Below are 24,972 nucleotides of genomic sequence, written 5' to 3' on the forward strand. Positions count from 1 at the left end.
TTGACTTAACAAATCAACACGTGAATCTCTTATTATTAGAAACACTGGTATAAATCAGTATACTATATCTTACAAAGAAAGAACTTTAACCTTAATCTCCAATTAATTGCTGAAAAATGACACTAGCAGATCTCTATGCTTTATTTGCGTCAATGAAGGATATTAGAAAGTAGTAGAATAATCTGTATCGTAACAGAGTTCTGATGGCAAATTAACGTTTCCATTCATCGTCGTGAACATCAATGGGCGTTCTATCGTCCGTGACACTCTTTTGATGACACGTGCAAGGACGAACAACGTTGAAAGGGTTACTGTTACCTTGAGTCCGACATAAAGCTGCATTATGCTGTCTTAACTCTTCCCCACAATGGAATCCAGCGGAAATGTAAAAGATCTACAGTTCGTACACGCATTTCGGCAAACGTAAAGCACAAACACAAAAAAAATATTCCTAACGTCGACGAAGGCGAGAGGTAGTGGCGCGTTTGTTGCGTTATGATATAATGAATTAGGAGTAATTTGCAGACTGAAAGCGCGACGGAGAAACGCTGGAACTGAGTTACGACGCGAAACGAGCGGCAATGAAGGTTGCCTTCCTAAAATACTTTTCCTAATTCGTCATTCACGCTTTCACGAGCTTTCCGTACAAAATTTTCACGCGGTTTCCCTGACACTGTGTCAACCGTGTTGCTTCGTGTGAAAGTCGCCACGGTGTAAAGAACTTATGGGACGCGAAATTACGACTACGCACTATACACATAAAATGGGAGAATCACGGAAAACGCATTTGGCAAGTTTGAATTCCTGGGACTCGTTTAAATGCCGCGACAAATTTCTCAGAATGAACCTTTATGTTTCACTTGTAAAATTTTATTTCTTTGATAAATTTTTATGAACTCGTTTAAACATCCTTTCTATGCTGTGTAAATTTTTAGAAGTAATAAAATATTCTTCACAATGACACAAGGTTTTTTGTTTAAACGTAAAAATGAAAAAAAGAAGAACGCAGGTATACGTACATAAATATGTTTCTATAACACGTAAATCACATCATATTAAAATCTCTAATGATACATTAATAATATTTTACGATATCGATTACTGTTCTAATCGAAGAATGAAAGAGACTAGTGTCTGCTGTAAATGGATTAGTTAACGATAAAGTAATACTACAACGATTATTTCGATTTTTGTAAGATAGACTTCACCGGATATATATAATGATAAATTCTAATGGTCAACGCGACTACGAATAAAATAAATAACATTAATAAAGATAAATTCGTACTAACTTTTCATTTACATGGTCATAAATTCTGTCTCTGGAACGTGTAAGGCTGTAGATTTTTATAAAGTTAGTACTCGAACCAGTGTTATTAAAACGGCAAGAAGCAACGAGAAAGGGTGTAACAAGACATGACAGATTACTGGGCGGCAGAGACCGAGAAACAGAAAAACGAACAGATGGGAAACGGAAATACGTTGGCAAAATATGTCTCATGTAAGTACACAGGGGCGAACTCGCAGGAAGAGTTGATGTTTGAAACAAAATATCCTATTAAAAACGTGCCATCACTTTAATTATTCGCACTTGCCAAATTCCCTGATTTCGTATTCGCGTGGTTTTCCACCGGTGGAAAAATACCACGACGACGTACAGTCGATTCTAATTTTTGCGTTACATTCTGGAAAACAAAAAGAGGATATAAAAATAGCTTTGTATTTAATAGGCAAGCCGGTGCATAACGCGTGAGATAAAGTGTAGTACTTTTGGAAATTTTTATTTCGTCGTACCTTCCCTGTTGAAATCGTAGCACGATGTAACGAACTTGACTTTTAAACCTGATATCCCTGAAGACATCATTTGCACATCCTCATACACGAAAAGCGAAAAGCATTTACATATAATTATTACTACAATAAAATATAAACAGACGTAAATCAAAATTTAAAACAATTTGTAAAGTGCACAAAATGTAGATCACTTATAACAACCATCATTCTATTTCTCTTTCCTAAGTTCGCTGCAAATCTTTCAAGAACAAAAATCTGTAGAGAAAATCTTATTTTGTCAATTATCAGTAATAGAAACTTTCTTTGTAATGTTTTTGTTAAAAAAAACGTAATAAGCTAAAATTTGAAGTCAGTTTCACCGACAACGAATACCTTCATTATTTACTTAGGTAATAACAAACTAATAGCGATAGTCAATGTACTAAACAAAAGTACAATGTCACGAATATGTAACATTAAGCGTAAAACAGAGAACGTAATTCACGCTCTTACTGCGTCTTCTCGCCGAATGCGTCGAAACATGTTTATACCATTTGTAACTAAACCACCATTGAATTCGACCCATTTCCTTCAAAACCAAAGATCAATCTTACAGAAAATCTTCTTTTCCAAGCATCCTACGTCTCAAACGCCTGACTATACCTTAGCACAGACATCACCCATTGTCAACCATTTGCAACCAAGAATAAACTCCACCACCTATCGATCCATCTTTCATCCAATAGTAAACCCATCGCTACTATTCTTCCCTTCTTTCTTGTATCTTCACATCACTTGCAGCGATCTGTCTGCAGGGCTCACGAAAATAGCCTTACCTGGTGCGTGTTTCTCCTTTGAACGGGCAGCAAGGAAGCGTGCAATCCTTGATAACTCTGGCCATTTCGATTCACGTCTCCGGGGCAAGCGGTCGATTGTGTCGCGTGAATAGGAACCGGAGCAGAGGCTGCCTTAAATTTCCGCTGGCTCGTTTCATGGTGCACACTTTCGATAGATAGCCTATGCGTGTGTATTGTGTATACTCGTGCAAGCGTAACGCGCGATCGGTGTACAACGAGGAAACGTTTGAAATATTCGTTTGGATATTACCTACCGCGTGGGCCGTTGACTGAAAGGCGTAATTAATACATTGCCCCGGACATATATCACGTTAGCGCGTGAACTATCGCGTACGAGTTGTATACGATCATGCCACGCTGGCTCCGTGTATGATTCATTTTTATATCTCTAGTAAATTGGCGAAGTTTTCCCCGACCGCATTGCACGCAACAACGTGCATTGTGTCACGGCCACGTAAATAATAGTGTCAGTATCGGCGGGGCACATTATGAAACTCGTGATCGATCGATGCTGGTCGGTTCCTTTCGTATGGTCCAAAGGATGGTTGATGTGAAACAAAATTGAAAACTCTGATTTAGGGAATACGTACGACCATTTAGACACTGGTTGATATTGTGATATCGCAATTTTAATTTTAACGCGTACGGCCGGCGTACTCAGTATGTTAAGTAAGTCGTGAATCTAATTTGATCCGAATGGGTCTGCAGTAGTCAGACGCTCGTTGATTCGCTCGTGAGTCAGATGGGGCTAAAATCAGGAGTGGCAAATTTTTAATTTAAAAGGTAGTTTATGTTATAAATCTTTTTAAAATAAAAATTGTTAAAAATAAATCTCTTTAGCTGCATACAAAAAATATACTTCTTTACTCTTTCTTTATAGTTTCTGTTTCGATTAATTCCATCGATTGTTTTCGAGCACATTTGATTAAACCAATCGTTGAGTAATAGGGAGGCTCCGTCAAGTAGTGGAAATGGTAATTTATTATGCAATAATCTTGTGTTGTTAATTGATTTTAAACAAACCGCAATTAAACGAGCGCCATTTCACACATAATGAATTCGTTTAACTGCAAATTTATTGTAACAACAACCTATTGCTTGTTTAATCTTCGTTATCTGCGGAAAGCCCGTTGAATAATTAATTATCTCCAATTATTTTGAAACATAACAATAATGTCAAAATATAAGAATTATTATATATAAGTTTCTTTATACCGATAAAACTTGTTCGAGAGCAAGTATGCATTTAAGTACACTCGTTCGTGTCAGCGAACTGGAATAGGCACAAATAGAACGCGAAGAAGGTGAGGCAATCGAGTGGATAGACAATAGAAAAGATGAAAGTGTGAATTTTGTTTCGAGAGGTTTCGCGTATCTGTTTGGAAAATTAGAAGTTTCACGCCTCGGCAAATGACGATATTAATTCATTACGATATTCAGGAGGTTGGTGCATGGAGACAATTTCTCGAACTTAAAATTAATTTTGCAGCTGTATGAAAGCTGGCAGCACCTTGACCCGAATTTTTGGCACCTTATGGCGCTCGCTAATTAGCGTTTTTCTCTGGGATCTACTTCCATTGCAAACTCTCTATTATTCCTGAAGGAGCTATTCGACTAGCTGTTAAATATTTATATTAGTTTTCCGTTTAACGATTACCTTTCGACTTCGAGATTATTCGGTCTTGTTCATGCTGTCAACTAGCGGGTTAGCATAATAGTCTTCTTGATAATGAATTAGAACATTAATGGTAAATAGTTCAGATTTTAATCAGCGTAGTCTTCCCTGTGACTAGAAAAAATTTTTCCTGAATGTGATAGGATTACTAAACCTCATGAATTTTAAATTGAAAAACGTAAGTAAATCTTCAACTTCGTGTTTTCTTCTTTTAATAGAGTCTGAAGAGAAGTTCTTTAGATAAGCAGTCTAGATATATTTGTTAAATTCAAGTGAACATTATCGTGAATCGCGTTCAACGTCGTCTTATTATATGCTTGGGAGATACACATAGTGTGGAAAATAGCTTCGACCTTTCTGACTCTTTAGATCAGAATCTTTCTTTACATTAAAATAGTTGTGCTAAATGCGAACAATCATGCTGTGTAGTCGATGCGAATGAAAGTATTCTGCCGATAAGGATTATATAAATTAGGAATGAACTCTGAAGCACAAAATACAATGCTTCTGAGTATACCGTGATAATAAAAAGAACGTTTCATGTCAGCCGAGATTGCGGAACTGCTGTTAGAATTAGAGATTTACTGGACCAGATTGTTCCAACCAACTGAACAATTTAAGACGACAAATTCATTCGTGCTAAGAAAGTGGCTAACGTTTGCACATTCAACGTCACTGAATGTAACTAGAAAGAGAAGAATTGATAAATTAATTTATTCTACTATGGTTCTATTTTACAACGATTTAAAAATTTTATTTTGAAGAAACGGAGCATTTAGAATACATAGAAATTAAAAAGAAATTGAAACTGTACATTCGCTCCTGAAAACTTCTTTTATACTTTGCACTGCTACATTTTCTTTATTCACCTATAATAAAACGGAGTAGAATACGCAATATCCCAAGGAGCATCTACGAGATTCATTAAATGATTTCCAGAAAAACGTAAGCACAGTAAATCCCTTTTTATTCGCGATAGGTAATACCTAATGTTGCCACTCCACAATAACATTTTTCTTCTTTTCTACTTTATTTTCCCAGTGATACGTACGTGACTTAGAAAAGTTGAAAAACTTTGGATTATAATAAAAATTGATGAACTTTGGATTACAATAGTAAATAGCAAATAACTAGGATCATAAATGGTTAAAGTAATTATTAAACCGTTGTATAGTTTAATTATTTTCTAATATCTCGATCAGTCGAGCTACAATAATCTCAATTCAACTCTATTAAGCTTAAGAACATAATTACTCAATATAGAATATTAAATAAATTAATTGTCATGTGTGATTAACAAGAACGAATAGAGAAGGTACACTTCGTTTCAAACCTGTCGTAGTCGAGTTCGTCGGCAAGACTACTTAGCAAACTCTGCGCCTTGGATATAAGGACGTCCTAGATTTAAATCGAGAATTTATGTCATATCGGCCCAAACCAAGCTTTGGAAATCGGATTACTTTTCGCGGTTTAATTTTATTAAACTCTCGTAGCACTTATTTGGCACAGACGTTTATTCTCGGATATGAATCAGAATTAGTTGCCTGGAATAGTCAAGATTGCAAGTTTCAACGTAAATTGCTAAAAGTATTCTTGAATATTAGACTTATATCCGGATGTAGAAAGTTGAATTTAATAAAAGAACGATACGCTATATGCACACAACCTTCAATTTCTCCACTTTCAAATCACCAAATCCAAAAATCGAAGAAAATCAGACGAAAGAAAAAGGCGCCGCCGGTAATAGATGGAGAATCTAAGTAGCAGTTCATCCCTCAATGGTCTTGAGCAATCGATAGATTCTCGGCGAACTATACGTAACAAAACCACTTAAGAAGCATCTCTACTGACAGAGTATAGAAACACTCAGGATCCACAGAAATGCAATCGATGATCCATATCACAAATACCAGAAGCATGAATACAATGGAATCCCTGTACGTGCAATAGTATCTAATCGGAGCATTCACCTCAAATTCGTCTCTGTCACGCACAATTATCATTGCGTGAGAGAGTACAGCAATGCATCGAACAAAATGGTCACAACGTTAATATTAGAGACGTCTGTATCAACAAAGCGATCTATTGGAAAGGATCGATGATCGGCGGCGAAACTACTGGCAGCGGAGGATAGCATGGCGATATGCATCGGTAACTCTGAAACGTCGAATGCAGCAACATATAGGTTGTTAAAATGCAAGAACCGTCTTCCTGGATTCCTATGTTTCGAGGTGCAACCTCGGCCTGGTAATTACCTTCTATATCACAGGAATTCGTGTCGAGTGCCGCTAGAGTCTTGCAAGTAAAGCCACGGGGCACTGTGGTAATCAAATTTCAGGAAGCAATTCCACGAACTGCTGCTGGGGTATCGGGAACGCTTCCCTGTCGAAGTCACTCGATAGTTTTCGTCAAAACTGAATCTGGTTGCTTTAAAATATTTTCAGGCGCGAATATTTTTTCCAAAAATCACCGTTTGTGCGATTTATAATCCTGCCCTTTGAATGGGACATACGTAGGCGCGTTACGAATCGAGGGTGGAATTTTAAACGACGCGTTCATAGCTCGAATATGCGTCCTATACGATTTTTCATCGATCTATGTATTGTAGTTTAATCGAGTGTACCAGCGGCGAAAGAAATTGGGAAAATTATGAATTAACCTTTTCAGAGTGTAGCACGTGAAATAGGATAAATGCTTGCATGTAAATATTTATAAAATGGAGTAAATATAATGTAGTAAAAGAATTTCATACCTTAAGTGAAGACCATAAGCGAAAAATATGATACGTAATTTTTAAATTCAATAATCGATTTCATATTACTGAAACTGTCCTTTTAGTCGATTGTGGAATTAAATATGCACTTTTGTACCTTGTCGATTATTCCAAAAACCGATTCTTACTTAATTGTTTAGAAAATTTTATAGATTTGTCACCTATTTTCAAGAAACTCATATTTGACTATATCTTGTTCTTTTCGTAAATTTTTCAGATACTATCACACATAATGCAGTCATATGTACGTCAGTGTATAGCGTAAAACAGAGGTAGGTAAAAGTTGACTTATGGTCTATATACGATTCTGCGAAGTCTTTCATTCAACTTGCAAATCTTGGAACGAAATTGAAGCTTTGCTAAATATACCTCGCTTGGTTTTGAATGAGGTCTGAAATCTTCGAATCTCCATAACTATATATTTCGTTTCGATGACCAAAATATAACTACTTTTACTGGTTTTATGATCTCATTTTTCTTCCATGATAATCGGTGATATAAGAGCGATAAACTTTTTCGAGAGGTAATGCGCCTGAAGCATATGACCGAGATAGAAATAGAATTTTTATACACCCGTCAGTATCATATGACAGTCTATACAACTCTTGGCAGTCTTAGGTACATATAACACAGACGTTTTAAACCATCATTGTCATTTTACATCATTTCCAAATAGAATACAAGATGTTTGAATTTCTTAGAATAAAATTAATTGCTGCAATTGAAAAGAGATTCATAGCTACACTGCAGATTTTTATACATTTACTCAAAATTTAAAGTATATAAAATATCAAAAGTAAAGTATTTGTTATAATATTTAATGTATAATATTTAATGTATTTAATGAATCCCTTGATTTCTTTAATTGCGTTTGTAAAAATATAAATAATATAAAAATTCCCAATCTATTCATTGTATGCAGGACGAAAAAAATATTTGTAAATCAACGGATTAAATTACATGAAAGATTCGAATACCATCTTAGAATATAAATGGAACCTGTGGATAACTGAAGCACGTATTATGATATGTAATATGCATGAGAAAATTGGAAAAGGATAACAACAACAGAACTATGATAACAGTCTGTCAAAGGAAAATATTGAATATCAAAGAACTTCGTACGGAGACTGATTATTTTTACAATATTTATGAAAGACAAAAGTTACATATGGAAGATTATTTCACCGTATGAAAGTTGAAGATAAAAGGTAAATTATCATCCTCCTTATAAGCAAACGTTAAATTATCGATAAGGAAAAGAGATTGTTTCTCAAAGCAATACTGTCCAACCTAAGCTGGTAAACTTAGGGAACTTTTCTCATTCAATCACCGTTTCTGTGAAGCAGAAACGTTGCTGGCGGATGCTGCATTATATACGAGAAATACCTATTAGCAGATGCGATTGCTGTGCAAGGGGAATCTGTTGATTCCTCGAGGATTGGGCCAAAGTGGGACAAGACCACATAAAACGTTCTTTGTATGAACGGTGCCGTTTTAAAGTTCGTTTCGTGTTGTAAAACGAGCTTACTTCTATACGTCTGTCAGTTACCGTACGTACGTATTTTATTCGAGGAGAAATAGCGTATGAGCCGTCCATCTATTAAAATGGAGTTTATATTGATCTATATTGTTGAAATTTTCTGGTTTAAAATGTAAAAAGGAAATAGTTAAGAGAAAATTTTAACCGAAGTAAGATATATTCTATTATATAAAGAGTGAGATAATTGGAAACTAAACCATTTACTTCCGTAAAAATAATTTCCATATATTAAATTTTCATAATGTTAAATTTCCCAAAGATTTACGAAGCGTAAATTCCTCGACACAAAACAAACACATTGACCCGTTCGATTTTCTCACAAGCTCTTCTTCTGAGAAAAAGCTGTTTGACAAATGCGAACGAGGCAAACTTCTATGAAAGGAAATTATTCGTCTCGAAGCTGGTAGCTGAGCGTTCCCAGACGGACAAAAGTAACGACTGTTTTGCTTAGGAGCTTAATTAAGGGAGCACAGAGAAGCGGCAGTACGGTAAGAGTTAACGGGATATCGTTAAGCTTAATTGCGTATCAAGGGGAATTCAAAGCGTTGCATCCATCTTTCGGATAAAAAACGGGACTGCGTTACATTTTTTCCTCTGCACATCCCACTCAAACAACGATAAAAGTCATCGCAGTTCATCGTATAAGTATATATTTGTTAAAGAAGTCGTCGGAATTCGCGGAAGAAAACGACACTGATTCTTCTTACTGTGTTATTAGTAACATAATCAGCTGTTATTAGTAACACGTAATTTCGGCTATTAGTGCAGTTTAATACAATTTCAGCCGTGAACGTTCGTTGTTAATTCTGCGGGCGATACGCGAGAGTGGTCGCGCTTTCATTCACAAATTGAGACGTGGAACTGGCGAGCTGAGAGGCACAGAGAAAGAGACAGGAGAGACAGAGAGAATACATCTCGTTTCAGAACCGCAATGACGCATCGACGTTTGTGCACTCTCTCTCAGAAGCGTGGTAGAATCAATTGAACTCCTTTAAACGCGTCAAACGCGCCATTTCGTGCTTCTCGCGCTCTTTGTACTCTACCCGTCGCGGTATTGTTGGCGAAAGGGCCGAAAGTGGTAATTTCCATTCTGTCTGGCGACGCGACGCGTTCAAAATCGAAAAAAGAAAAAAAGAAAAAAAAAATGAAAAAGCCGGAGCACCGATTCGTTCGATCGATATGTCGAATTAGAAAAGTTGGTTATGACGTTGGCGCGGGCTTATAGTAAACTGGAAGAAAGTGCGAATTACCGTGACACCAGTAATTTTTTTGTTGATGCGACAAAAATGGCCTTTATGACGATAAATTTGTTTTATAAAGCTTCGATTTTTTGCGCCGAGTTTACGTTTATCATCTATAAAATATAATACACGCTTGAAAAAGCGTCTTCTATTTTCGTATGGTTCTCTGCTGATGGTTTGATGCGCAATTAAGTGGGCTTAATTAAATTAGATTCTACGAGTATTGAAATATCGATCCATTCTGGTTCTACCTTTTAATTGAAATTGAATGAAAAAGAAATCTCGTTAATTAATAACCGAGACGAATATTTAAAAAAAAGGTATACAGATGGGATAAAGTATAGAAAAAGTATGTCGATAAAGTATAACATTCTAAATACGTCGAATAAGAGTATCAAATACATTTTATGTAAATGGATACTTTTGATGTTCTGTGAGACGTTAGTAGGCTGTGTCAAATACAGTAACAGTGACCAATCGACAGGATACTAACTGCTCATTTCGATGCTTGTCTCGTGCAATTTTGGATCGTTGCAGTTGATGTTCTGAGAAGGGTATTATCAGTGTTTCACGTTTATTGAGTGTGCTAGCACCAAAATTCCACTGGACGAGGCTTTCTAATCTGTTATCAAGATGCCACGTAGTGCTTGGAAAAAGACAGAAACTCGATGATGATATTTCGTTAGGACATTAAAAATGTAAGGAGATGTATGATGTTGGTCAAAAGTTTGACATTGCTTCGTGCCCAGAAGAGAGAGCGAATTTGCCGGAAACAATTACTGGTTTTAAGCTACTTTGAAAAACTTTACCATTTTGAAGTTTGTTTACAGCTTAAATTAGCTAGAAATTAAACAGGAAATTTGTATATTAAGATGATTATAAAAGCAACTTCAACTTGATTTTATTAGTAATCTGCAAAAGATTCGAAAAACAATTTCATTTAAATAAATACTGTAGGAGACGAACATAATAATTGACATGTTTTATTCCTTTTCAGGGAAAGAGTTTTTAAATTCACCTCTTTTTTTATCCCCTTCACAATTTTCAAAATATTGTGTCCATTAAGCTTTTTAGCTTTATTAATAAATAATTGACGCACAATATTTTACGTTTTGTAACATGCTATGATATTTATCCGGAAGCCGCATAATGCCATTTTTCCGAAACTTCTGGGGTTTGCTAGCAAAATGTTACTCTCGATGCATTTTTATGTCATTTATTGAATTGAATCTTTTATCGCGAAGAAAATTTTTTAACGAAAAAAATAACGATATCAAAATTATTTTCATTCAATTATTGTCATATTAGAATCTCCTCGATTAATCGTACAGTAACATTAAAATCAGAAAACCAGCGAAGATGCACTTATCTTGTTTCCCTTCTGTGATCTTAAAATATAAAATAATTTTACTTGCTTTAATTGAAGTTTAGTTAAATCGAACCTTGCTATCTTGCCAATTCCATCGAATGCTTCCACCGCAGAAATCGGTAGTCCGACCGCGGTAACTTCATTTGTCAAGCGAAACCCTTTAGATTGGCTATAAACTGATCCCGAGCTGCTTTGGCAAAAGGAATTCGCTTTCACCACAGATGATGATCCTCCGACGTAAAGGTTTCCTGGACGCATTGGTGAACGCACATTCTCGGTTCAAAGACCATCCTGTTGGTTCCGTACTATCCTCAGGTGAGCTGAGAATTGATGTCTGATTCGAGATAGCCATGGACTCACAGACAATGAGCTAGATACTATGCTTGTTTGTTTCTCCGTGTATAGTCAAGATCGAGCTCTGGGATTCTACTGGACGAGCAACGGTACACGTGTATAATACCCTCTTACAGCACTTTGTTATTAATTATAACGTCAGCATTAACACGACGTTGTTAAATAGACTGGGAAACCTATTATTCTAAGATATCGTAATAGAATATAAATGGCTATTTTGATTGTTCAGATGTCTGTTCGGATGTCTATTCAAATGTAATGAAGAGTATTAATTATTAAAGCGTATAGATATATAAACAGAGTATTTAGGATTTTTATATCTTTTCTTATTTTTCATGTAAAGTTAAAATACTGGTCACGTTATTCTTTCATTTTATTCTTTACATTCTGAAATAAAGATTGAATTATATTTGCGAAGTTTTCATTCTTGATGAAAAATGGCGTCAGACGCGCTTGAAATACTACAGATATTAAAAATAAGAATCGCAGGAATGACCTCTCACAGACATTGTAGTTTCCATTAGAAATGATTGCCTAATACGTATTTTTATCACATTAAATTACCAATAACTTGCGATTGTATGCTTCGCAATTTATATTAGATCTTTACATTAATATATTCTACATAGTTGAAGATAATGTTGACGTGGTTCTACATTATCTCGTTAACTACTTCAATAGGGGCACTGAATGCGCTTTGGTCTTAAAAGCAAGCTGGGTCGTTTGATTTGTAGTTTAATTACCTTCATAAAACAACGTCCTAACAACCTTTTGCTTGTTGTCAGCCTTTTCGAGTTGACGCTATTTGAAATCACGCGCTTTCGTGAAAGTATTTGGACCAAGCATCTCACTAAGGATTTAAAGGACGCACCGATGTTGATTCGTTATCTGAACAAAGAAACACGACTCATAGCCGGAGATGTTAAGTAGCATCACTAGTAAGAACCCAACCCACGAATCTCTATCTATTAAAATTAAATCAACATATTCTTTGAATTTCACTCCATTAGGAACAACAAAATGTTTCAAAACTATAGGTCAATCAGATAAGGAATTTTCATTGTTAAAAAATATTCAAATATATTTGAAATATTAATTATTACGTTTCTAGAGATTGTGGAGCGTCAGGTACAAAAGTTAGTAGACTTATCAGATACAAAAAAGTATAACACAAAAGCACACACGTGAACGGTGAGATCGAAACATTAACAGACTATCTAAATAGTTTTATAAACTTCGTTCTTCTTCATCCATTCTTCCGTTTTCTTCTGGTAATCGCGATATGACGCATATATATTTCTGAACGAGAAGAGTAAAATGCTTATGGTTTCGCCGAATGGAGAACAATAAGAAAGTAGAAGTGATCCTTTGATTCGTTGTTTTCTGATTGGACCAGGCAAGTCTTTAACTGTCGTATGTTACTTGCGAGCTATACAGTTACGTGGTTGTGGAAAAGGCGGTAGCAACGCATGCATAGAATGCACCATCTCACGTCTAATCACCGAAGTTTGAGCCACGTCGGGCGCGATTAGTCTGAACGACCGTCTAAGATGGATAGCCATCTGGAAACTTTGGTAGTTCGAGGGTCGTCCAAAATTCTATGTTTGGGATTAGATAATCGTGATAATGTCTAATGGAGAACGTAGTACGCAGAGGGTATCAAAAAAAGTATATATATTGAAAAATTTTGAAACAAATTTAAGGAAGACATTTTTTACAAGAATAATTTTTTCCAAATATCGATTAAGTTAGTCCAAAATTAGAACAGCAGAAAATTTAATCGAAAACGAGACTTATCCAGCTTTTCAACTACATTGTAAGAATCCTCACTTTACCAATAGCTGCGGAAGCTGCACGATATTGTAGGCAAACCCGCGCTTTGTCACACTCCGGAAATTCCTCACAATACTATGCAAGAGATTGAGTTCCCTCTTAAATCTTTGCGGCTTTAGGGTGAAAAGAAACAGATTTTCTAGTAGAACAGCTTACAAAAAGGAAAGGATAATCCCAGAAGATACGCTGGATACGTGTTTTAAATTGGTCTCTACTAGTCTACTAACATTGGTATGCACATTTTAGGATCAGAATGAAGATTTGTCGTTAAAACGAAGATAAGCTACTTTAAGAAGTTTAGAAAGAAGAGTTCGAAGTTACCGGGGTTGACGTCAAATTGTTTCAACTACTTACGCAAGGCGCAAATTGACAGACTAAGTAAAGGAACGTAGGGTAAAACAGTTAAAGTATCTCTCGCTACGAAAGAAACGATTTTCTGGACAAGAAAATTCCATTGTAACGCGCTTCAACTGAAATTTGGCAGCTTTAAAATGCAAATTACCGCTTTTAAGATCCCAAGGAGACTGATTCGAGATCCGAAAGACTGATAGTAAGTTGTCACGACGTGACGCCATTGACTTCGAAGCTTCGACGAGCTAGTGAAAGAGTAGAATAGAATAAAAAATGCCAAGCATCCCCATCTGTTAACGTCATCGTTTTATCGAGTATCGATTTTTTCCCCCTTTTGGATAATAACTACGCGGGACACGAACATTCAGAATGGTCCGGATGGCAGTATCGGCCAAATGTCCGCCGTTCCTTTATGAATATCAAAATAACGAAATGTCGTGATTAAAATTCGACGCGAAAATTCAAATTTTCCACCGCATCGTGTTTTGATCGAACGCGTTGCCATTTTTCTAATTGACTATTACGACCTTTCCACGGTCGTAAATTTTTGTATTCGTCGTCGATCGGGAAAAAGACTGATGCGCGGCAAGTGTCGAGGATAAATTGAAAATAAACGAATCGCACCGTGGTAATATTTTTCGCTGCTGTTTTCGAAAGATCCTTTGAGAGGAATTTTTCGCTTGATTTTTCATGGTATCGATGCGAGCTACATTTTAATTTTATATATTCGTCGAGCTTTCTACTGTTATCCTTTTAACGATAGGCGACTAACAGCTGTGCAATTAATGATTGTATTTATATCGACAAACGAAAACACGAATTTAAGAAGCTTCATTAAGAAATTATATATTTGTTTGCGAAGCGTATTCCAGATAATTATAATTTTTCTCTGTAGGGAGTTGCTAATGACGTACGTCGATAGATGGGACCTTCGTTCTATAAGTACAAGTATATACCTCGTCTAAAGTCAATTGACCGACCTAAGGACATTTTGAAATCAACAAAGAACCTTTAGTAACCCTATCGCTTTGTCTCTTGTCTCTTCATTATGAGTTTGTTCTCCCTACTGTTTGTTTTAAGGACGGACCGTGCAAGTACACGCTCTCTATTTTTAATGAAAGAGTTACCGACGACGTCGTTTAAAGTTGAACAAGTGGCTGTGAGTGGCCAATTAATTTCCGTAAAATCGAAATTCATTTCGTGTTGGATAATGCCGAAACAATTTACACGGTTTTATTACACGATCTTTCTAAGATAGCCAAATAAATACTGCATAAACTAACCCTGAAACTATAGATTGGTTTACCACTTCTTATTCGAAGCTTAGAATTAAAAAAAAAAAAAAAAAAGAAGAAGAAACTGCGTGCAACTAGCTAGAAAATATAACCGCAAATACTTGGAAATAAATTCACAAATTTCATTTCTATGACTTTAAAAGTCCATATACAGTTGCAACGCACGTTCAGCTGTCCCAAACATATTACAAAGTTTACGTCACACAGACCAAGTAGGTACTATGTAGCATTTACCCGTACAACGTTTAAAATTGTCGGAATCCACGTAGAATCCAGACAAGGATTACCCGCACTTTACAGTGGTAGAGCGTACTTATCGTCGACGAGCTATCAGTTAAGAAAACACAGGATATTAGCGCAAGGAGGTAACACGACACCGAATGTTAGAGGAAGTCGCGTAATCCGCGTGCCACGAACTTCACGACGCTTCCGGCTAAATGGAAAAATTCCATGGCTTCTGGATCTACTTTCCGTGGTCGTGGATACGAACTGTTGGTTACACGGCTACACAGGACGAGTTCCTTTGAGATCGTGTGTCTGCGAAACGAGCAACGCCACTGTTGCGCGTTTAATGAGCGCGTGTATTTAGCGTCTGCCTTAATCACGCGGCCGTTCCTAAGCCGCGCGACATTACGGATTACTCGGCGGCTTTCTCGTTGCGCGCGGGTCAGCGCTTTTTCAACGATGAAATTTATCCCAAAGAGTGCAAAGGGCAGCGCGAGGAAGAGAAACGGCGCTGCAGAGAAAGGAAAGAGGAAAAGAGGGTCTAAAATTAAGGTTTAACCTTTAGGCTGCGATATTTGACCATAGTCGAACGCTGTTGTATATCCATTCACTGTGGGATTTGAATTTGATCGAAAAAGGGTTTGAGCCTTTGCGAATATGATGTTTAGCAAAAGCAAAGGAACATCTCCTACGATTAATCCTCTCGATGCCAATATCAACAATTGGAGCAAAGCACCGAAGTGTGAATTATTTGCTACATCGAATCTCTAGCCAACATAGATAGAACGAAACTGGAAGACACGATCGCAAATCGCTTTACCAAGTAAACATGCGTGGACATGATTTTTGTGTAGATCTTAACCAGCATCCGTATTATCTTCTTCGCAAAGATTAATTGAAAGGACAGCTTCAAAGGGTTAAAAGAACACAGCGGCCACGTCATCGACGAAACGAGAAAAAGGAAAGAACAAAGGTGAGAAAGGAATAAAGAGTCGGAAGAAGGAAGAGAAAGGGGAAGACTAGGTGCCTGTATAGAGGAAGAAGAAGGACAGAGGGGAGGAAAGCGCATGAAACAGACCACTGAACGAGAACGTCATTAGAGGTCCGTGGAATAAAGCGGAAAAGCCCAGGGAAGCGCGCAGGCGGCGAGGATGTAGAGGAAACGGGGAAGCTGCGACGCGCGGGTAGGGCGAAATAACTAAAAATAGAAAAAAGGAAGAAAAGAGAAAAATAGAGAGAAAAAGAACGAGCTTCGTAAACTCTAGCAAACGGCGTTTCTCGATTTGTCGTCGGCTTCGAACGTTCCTCATTAGGCTCATCTTCTATAATATTTACGTTAAATTAAACTAGCAAGTTTGTACCAAATATAACGCAAGGCATCGCGACAGAGGCCATTTCCTTTCTACACGACGTGTAAATAACACCGAATGAAACGTTTTTTGACATTTTCGAGATAATTGCCAGGCTCGGCTGTTTTCTCCAAGTCGCTTTCTTCTTTTTTCATGCGAGAATTTCTGGTTTTTCCTTTTGTTCCTGCCTTTGTCTTATTTTCTTCTCGACTCCGAGACCAAATAATTAGGCGTCCTCGTCTTTAAATTTCCGTGACGATTCCTTTCATCTCGTCCAGCTTCTTCGCATACAAAGATTGCTCTTGGCTTTACTCTTTCTGTCAAACAAATTGTTGCTTCGCGAAAGAGTACCTCGCTTTGATTTTAGAACCGTTCATTCATTTCTTCGCGAATAATTAACGGACATATGTATTGAATAAGCGGTGAATCAAAAATGACCCAGTCATTTTCTGATCGTTTAGAGTTTAAATTCTTTCAAGGAACTACGCCCTTCCTATGACTTTTTCTAACTTCAAATTCCAACAATCAATCATGTTTCAACCACACCCAATCTTTCTTCTACTCGTACAAACGCTTCCATTAATCACTAAAGAAAGTCAAAATCACCGCTGAAAACTTTGTGCAAACAGATCAATCATATTCAAAATTTAATCGATTCGTTGTTCACAATACGCCATGTATTATGCATACTGGAAAATATTCCATATTCTATTTCAAGCCTGTCTCAATTATTTTCTTTCAACATAGACCGAAGCACAATGCTTTGCTGGAACTTCGCTTGTTCCCTATCATCATATTCATGCAAAAAAAGTTACCTATATAACATTAGGTAGCCAGAATTAAATATTTTACGACAAAAATTACGATAATTGATCAGAAGATTTCAAGTGGTTAAAGATTATCTAACTTTGAATTTAAAGAAAATTTAAATTTTTTAGGAAGTATTTTTAGAAGTTCTATGAATAAATACACACCGCAGCTGAACCAAACAACGAGGCGTTACGAAGCAATAGACCAGCCTAACTTAAATTTCAAACTACTTCTAGCAACATAAACGAGCCACACCGCAATAAATCAAACAAACAGCCCCGGGCTCATTTTCAGTATCCTTCTTTCCCTTACCCTCTTTTTTCTCACATCTCTTTAGTTTACAAGCGTCTTCCAATCCTATCTTCTCCTCCTGCAAATTTTGATTAGTATCCAATCATCTATCTCATTTTTTAACTCCCCCTCTCCTTCCATTCCTTCTACAGCCAGTTAATTGCCACTCAGCAGAGTCTATATATTTTACACCAGAGCTTGTGAACAAGAGAATTCATTGTAGCAACATTTGTTAAAATATTTGAAAATAGGTTGTCTAAAGAAACGAAAAAGAGAACAAAATTAGAAACGATATGACAAGCAATCTTCTATATACAATTTTTCAATATTTTAATTGTTTTCAAATATGCTTGAAATAGAAAAAGAAGAGAAACCTATGGATTTATAGTTTACATACCTTTCTAAAATAAACAGGGAAATAAAATACAAGAAAAATAGAACATTTTTATTCAAGCTTGTGCTTTCAAGCACAGACCGTTAGAGCTATTCGTTTTCATCAATTTTTGTGTTTTACTCAGTTGTCAGATCGTGTCGAGTTATTGAGATGGAAAGGTATGGCAGAGAGTATTATAAATAGAACTGTGCTCTATCCTGAATGCGTACGAAACATTTTTGACAAGAGAAGATATCACCTATAAGGTAGCAAATGTAGAAAAACAAAATAATGCTGCATATGTATTATTCTCTTGCATATAAATATATTACATACTACAAATATATATATATACTTACAAATAAGAAATTACTATATTTGGGATAACAGTACAATTCGGAATTAATCATTTCTTACCAACATTCCATATGGGTCAACAATTCAGTTTATCCATGCAGGATTGATTTAACTGAAATTTTTCTTTCCACTAAAAATTGACCAGATCCAAATTACTGAATATATATGAAAGCACTCAAAACATTCAAAAGATTCAAATACATATCAATTTCATTCCTCTTTTCCCAAATTGTCACCTTTTTTTTTACATGTCACAGTTTCAAGTTATATACTTGGAGTATCCAGCTCTCCAAGACGCATACAAAATTCGATCTCTTTGGTGCGCGTCTTTTCGCGCAATTTTACCTCATTCCTGTGACGAAGGATCAACCCGGGATTCCCACGTTTCGCTATTTTTACCACGGTCGGTATATCGATATACGAGCGGGCAGAGACGCCTATAAATCTACTGGATAGCTAGAGTCGAACGTGACCCGGGAGAATAAAGGTGCTGGTAAAGGTGACGACCAGTGACGTGGGGTGTTAGATCACGACGCCGGTTACAGTCGACGTCGCGGGCCACGAGATCGAAAATTCGATTCGACGATCGTGTGCGAGTTTCTGCGCGAACAAGGAGTTTCCGTATCCAGAGTTGGTCGCGAGAAAACCCTCGACCACTTTACGCGGGACCCGTGGCAATCTTATTGAAACTTTCCACGGTTGAAACGTTATGCCGGAAGTTTCTAAATCCGCAGGAAGAGGAGCCGAAACCTGACGATCCGATCGCGACAGTTCGCGACGACAAATTGTCGAATGGTTTCCATCGAACCAACCAACAGTAAGATTCTCTATTGGTCTTGGAATGTGTCGAATAAGGAAATCGGCAATTGTCATAGCGGCAAGTGACTTAGGCTGGCTTAATAATTTTTCTTCTAAGCTATCCTTTTTTCAGTGCGTTTTTAAAACGAAGTTAAGAGATTGTTTACTATAAGTGATTAAATCCTATATCATTTCTTTGTCATTTCTGTTCAATCTAATTTTTATTTTTTAAGGTGAATTCTTTCATTATTACGATATTGGTATGTTACTATTGGACGATCTGTGCCTTTATGGAGGTGGTGATATCGTGGTTTCTGATCGGAATATTTCTTAAGGACGTATCTCTTTGTTATTTTCGTAGAGAGAAAACTATCGTAAATAATAAATATGTTTTTATTCAGACTTACATGTAAACAATAGATATAATTTAAATAGATATAATTTAACTTGTCAATCATACAAAAATTAATTGTCTCAGGGCATGACCCGAAGTTATTTCTGACCCTATTTTACTTCTAGTGCTATCCTATTTTTAAATATAGCTTTGTAAATATAGCTAAATATAGATAGCTAAATATACCAGCCGACATTGATTGAGAAAGTAAATGATGACAGAACGTCTTTTTAAATAGGAAATTAAAGTGACGTATGGGGATAAAGAAATAAATAAAGAGATAGAGGATACGAAGGGAAGTTTTTTTTACATAGCTGTTCTATTTCTAGAAATAATTGGGGTGGTTGATATTCTTTGGGAAAAAGTTCGCGCTTGATCGAAGAGGGAGTAGATCACTGACCCCAGCTATATATCAGAAACATCTTTGTTATTCTAAATAGGAAGAAGTTAACGATACAGAGTTTATGATTTTGAGGAACATGTAATAAGATGGTAATAAACTTTGTTATGGAGTCAGAGGTGGAGGAGATTATAAGGACAACTTTATCCTCTTAAATGGAACAGCTGCCTTTTACGATAGTATTCCATAAAGTGAAGAATTTTAAGAACGTAAAAATCTTGAGATGGTAAGTACCTATGATACTCTTCCCTTGACCCACTATGGTAAATTTAAATTTAATTAATAAAATTAACATAGATTTCAAGATTATATTACGTTATACTAGCGACTGTGATCTTTATCTACAAATACCAAAAGTAGGTCTTCAAATTCTTCGAGAAATTCTGAATTTTTTAGAAAAAGTTAAATGAAATGGAATTGTACTTCGACGAATCTTTGAAGACACCGAACGTAATAATATTCCGCAAATTCACATTTTCTACTGAACACAACTAAAAAAAAGAAAAAAAAATAGGAATATGTGTCACACTCTAAATATTACAAAAAATACTTTATTTTGGATATTTTGTATGCTTTCTTTACTTATCTGCATTCTGTACGTTTGTACATATTTAAATTAGTAGTTTAAGTAGATTCGCAGTCAAATTCTTCCCCGGATGATCCAGCGTATATCGGTTTCTGAAAACATAGCGGACATCCTTTTGCGAGCAAAGGGAACGCAATTACACTTGACGTGATCAACGTGAAGAAACGAATTCCGACAGGAAAATCTCAGCTCCGTTACTTTTATTTCAGACACCGGACGAAGCTGGAGGATTCACGTAAAAGACGTCGTGGCAGACGGCGACGGATAATCTCTGACAGGAAGTAATGTATCCGGCTGAAATCTGGCTTCAGCAAAGGTAAAGTATGCCACAGCATTTCTAGAAGAAAATGTGTGGGTTTATAGATGAGATCAATGATATTGGAAATTTCTCGAGTCCAAGTTTCGGACGAATCTTCCCGTTACCGTTATCTGGTGGTTCGTTTTTATTAAAAATGTCTTCGCACTCCTGTACTGACAAAATGACATTTGCTAGAAATATGAATCTTTTCAGCGATACGTATGCATATAGCCGTGAAAAAATTGGTGAAATTCTTATCTGTGTAATAATTGAATGAGCTTTCAGACGTTATAGTGTCGGTGTACGTTTTATTTTCGTTCAACTGAATATTTAAACACCGTTTGCAATCTCATAGACCGTGTAAAGTTTATACAGAATGTTCAGAGGTTTTGTGTTCGAACCTTATCAGTGTGTTATATAGGTAAAAATAAGACTAAAATGTCATATAATGAGAAGTTCATAAATGTTTTATCAAGAAGTTATAACAAAAGTATCGAACGTAAAGCTATACATACTTATGTATCCATTTCGAAGTGTCGTGGCTTTATATTGATACAAGTTTCGCATTGGTATAGTATTGAATTTATTACAGACCGAATTTCATAGCGATTTTGTCTCATTCTTTCGCATGCAATTTTGATTGTTGCGATCAGTTTACAACTCAGGACAAAAATGAAACGAAACAGCGTAAGTTTGTCGTCGTAAAATAGAATCATGCACGTACATAAACAGTAAACATGTATACCTCATAACAACACGTACCATGAACAATTTATCTTATCTTATCCTGTACTAAATTTAGAGAAGAAAAGAGTATCGACGTATATTTCATACTTTCGTTCTAACTTTCTAATTAAGTATTTTTGGAATTTCTCTTGCATGCCACATTTTAGTCTTATTTTTGCTTATAGAACACACTGACAAAGTTTAACGTTAAATTTCTGGACAGTCTCGTTAATATTTCGCGGATCGTTGTATAAATTTATAACAGTGTGGGTACAATATGAAATTTCGAAATTACCTGTATACCATATTGTCTATGAATGTATAAGGGAATCTTGTAAATTTTAAATCTTTTCAGTAGCTGTTTAATTTCAGGGATATTTGTTCACCTAATGTATACTATAACCATACTAGATAAAAACATTTTTTATACCTTTATACTATATTATACATTACGTTATATCATTTCTATCACGTTTCTATTCTGTTTCTCTGTTGAATAAAATATTCTACGTTGAAAAATGACAAAAAAATGATCGCGATATTATTAAATAAATATAGGATTAAATGCATTTTCCAGTGGATCCATAACAGAGTAACGAACAGCAGAGATAAAGGATCAGGCATCGAATATTAGTTTCGAACTGCATACGTCAAGAAGTTGGTTCTTACCTATAAGCATTCTGACAGAACTTTCTGCCAGTACATGTAGAACTTCCATAATTTAACGGCATTACAAATGAACCAAACTTTCCGGCTGACTTAATACCTAATCTCGAACTAGCAAAACAACGGTTTATCGATCATTTCGTTCAGTTCTCGACGAGATGCCGGAATTACCCTGTTACAAACCGTGAACGAAACAATTGTTGGCGAATGCCAGAAGCGGATATCGTTCTAGCGATTTTTCACCAAAAATTCCACCGAAGAATTTGACGTAACAACATTTTACACGTGAAAAACGAACGAAACGAAAAATGATAAAAAAAGGAAAATAAAAAAAACACCGACCGTAGTAACAACACGAATTCAATTAACATTACCTATGGAGCATGGAAGTTGTCGTTGGCAACGCCACTCACATGTATGCGCGCGTCAATCACACGGAAATTGCGCTTCTCTGCGAGCTTCCGGCCACGAAACTTTTCATATTCCGTTCGCATCGAACTCGAAAATCCACTGGCGTATGAAAAACCAACGGCGATCGTTGCAATTCTCCTGGACTTCGGTGACTTTTCAGATTTTTCCACGAAAACCGCTTAATCGAGGCCGAAAGAGACTCGATGGCGATCGATCTTCTTACGAGGAACGAGATGACATTAAAATTTCAAGCGGAAAGTTTCTCTGGCCGGGGTTGAATCGGAATCGAATTTCTGCTCGAACACAGGACAAAATATATAGGTCTGAAGTCGCAAGACCAAGCAACCTACAGCATTTTTCGGATCGACGAGAAGATGAAAGTAGCGGGTTTGCTCATAGCGAGATTACGTCTTATCTTGCTCACCTCGGATGATATTATGTTATCGATGCGGCGGATATCGATTCTATTTCGCTTCGAATGCGTTGTCAAATAAGCGCGACGTGACTCGTATAAAATAATGGTTTACCGTGATCTTATTCCTCGAGATAAGTAAAAATTTTGTTTCGAATATCACGGAAATTAGCGTGATTATTTATTTATGAGTGATTATGTTTCTACTGTTAGAAATGTGCGTAAGAATCGAGCGTACGAAATTAGAGTATGGAAGAAGAGCGAAGAGAAAATTTGCTTAAAGCGAGAGAAAGATATTGCGTGTTGCCTCACTTTATTTTGCGTTACATAGAACTATATTTTAGAATTCTTTTTGATGTTTTCTTTTTAATTGTACAGAATTTTAATCCTTAGAAAATTCGCGATCTACAAATTGCAAAATCAGCTAAAATGAAACGCTATAAAATATTTTTTGTACGATTTCCATTTCAAATTTTATATTAAAGTTTCTGTTGCCTAACCATTGGTGAATATTATCTACGAAAAGTTTTGAATATTCAATGAGCAGTGAAGTGAACCATTTGTTATTAATTTTACAAATGAAGAAGCGGAGGAAGCTGAAAACGGTTGTGAGGATAAAAGAAGCCACTTCCGTTTGAAGTTTTCCGCTTGTGTACAAACAAAATGACAGAGGCATGGAAATCATATTTTTTTAACCATAAACTTACTTTGAAATCTCTCTTCGAGTCACTTGAAACCTATAAACATACATAAATCTCGTCATTCGTAAAAGAACAATCGTCGATATTCAGGTCATTATTCTAAATAATAAATACGAAGATAGATATGAAAATAGAAAACATATTATTTGGGGGTAAATGTTAACCGCTCGATATTGATATTGCATTTCATCACATATTAAACGCAGTCGATATTTCACTTGGCAGGCTGCTTCTTTGAATTATTGAACTTTCAAATATATTAATAAACATATATATATATATAATATATATGTAAACATATTACAACTATATTATATATTACAAAAATATTTAATCATTCCCAACGGTAAATACTATCTGTCGTGCATTAATATCATTTACTAAGAGAAGTAGAATTAATTCTATCTATATCTGGCATGAAATCTTCAATTCTGCAAGCGATCTCGTTCGAAAATCAAATTTTAAAGCGTCTCTAATATTCCATCTTATACCTGAAGAATTTTATTGGAAACAAATCCCATTCTGCGTAATCTTCACGATCGCCTATGTAAGAACATGTTAAAAGTAGGAAGATATTTCGTTTTCGTTGCTAAAAAATGATTAAAGTTGCGCACAATTTTCGTCGCTGGATGAACGCGATGTTCAGAAAGATTACTAAATTTAGCAAAGCCAAAGTGGCTCGATAACAGCGATCGAGCTCGAGCCACTCCTGTCTGTCGATGGTCTTCAATCTTCTCCAGGCCACCAAAATAAATCGAAGACAATAACCAGAACTTCCTGTAGGTCGTCGAACTTCGTACTCCTTCGTGATTTACGAGAGTTCTTATCATCTGTCTAATCGCGCAATTTTATTGGTTAAGAAAGATTCCATTATGTTCTTCAAATCCACTTCCGATGTTGATTGAAGTTATAATTGCTCTGAAATTTCCTTCATTTCAAGATAAAGTAATTATTTGCCAAATTTTCTAATTACTTCGGACTTTCTATGATTTATTATTAAGCGGTTTTGACTTTGTTCAATTTTCAAGACCATGGAACGAGTTTTTAATCTACCGTCAACACAACTAGAGGAAATAAGAAACAACGCGGAAGGTTACGGTCTGATTTAATC

The 24,972-nt window shown here is 36.1% G+C and overlaps 1 protein-coding gene across 2 annotated transcripts in view; it reads right to left on the reverse strand.

Moving 5' to 3' along the window:
* Window positions 1-24,972, reverse strand: part of kek5 (leucine-rich repeat, immunoglobulin-like domain-containing kekkon 5 protein) — a 413,026-nt gene that overhangs the window by 309,771 nt on the left and 78,283 nt on the right. Inside the window, exon 1 of one of the 2 annotated variants that reach the window (XM_076624514.1) lies at window positions 23,868-23,892. The exons of the other annotated variant lie outside the window; for it this stretch is intronic. The gene's annotated coding sequence lies outside the window, so the exon portion shown is untranslated. Of the gene's footprint in view, window positions 1-23,867; window positions 23,893-24,972 lie in introns of those variants that run through there. 2 annotated transcript variants of the gene reach the window in all.

This window comes from Bombus vancouverensis, chromosome 2, assembly GCF_051014615.1.
Source record: "Bombus vancouverensis nearcticus chromosome 2, iyBomVanc1_principal, whole genome shotgun sequence".
Taxonomy (NCBI): Eukaryota; Metazoa; Arthropoda; class Insecta; order Hymenoptera; family Apidae; genus Bombus; species Bombus vancouverensis.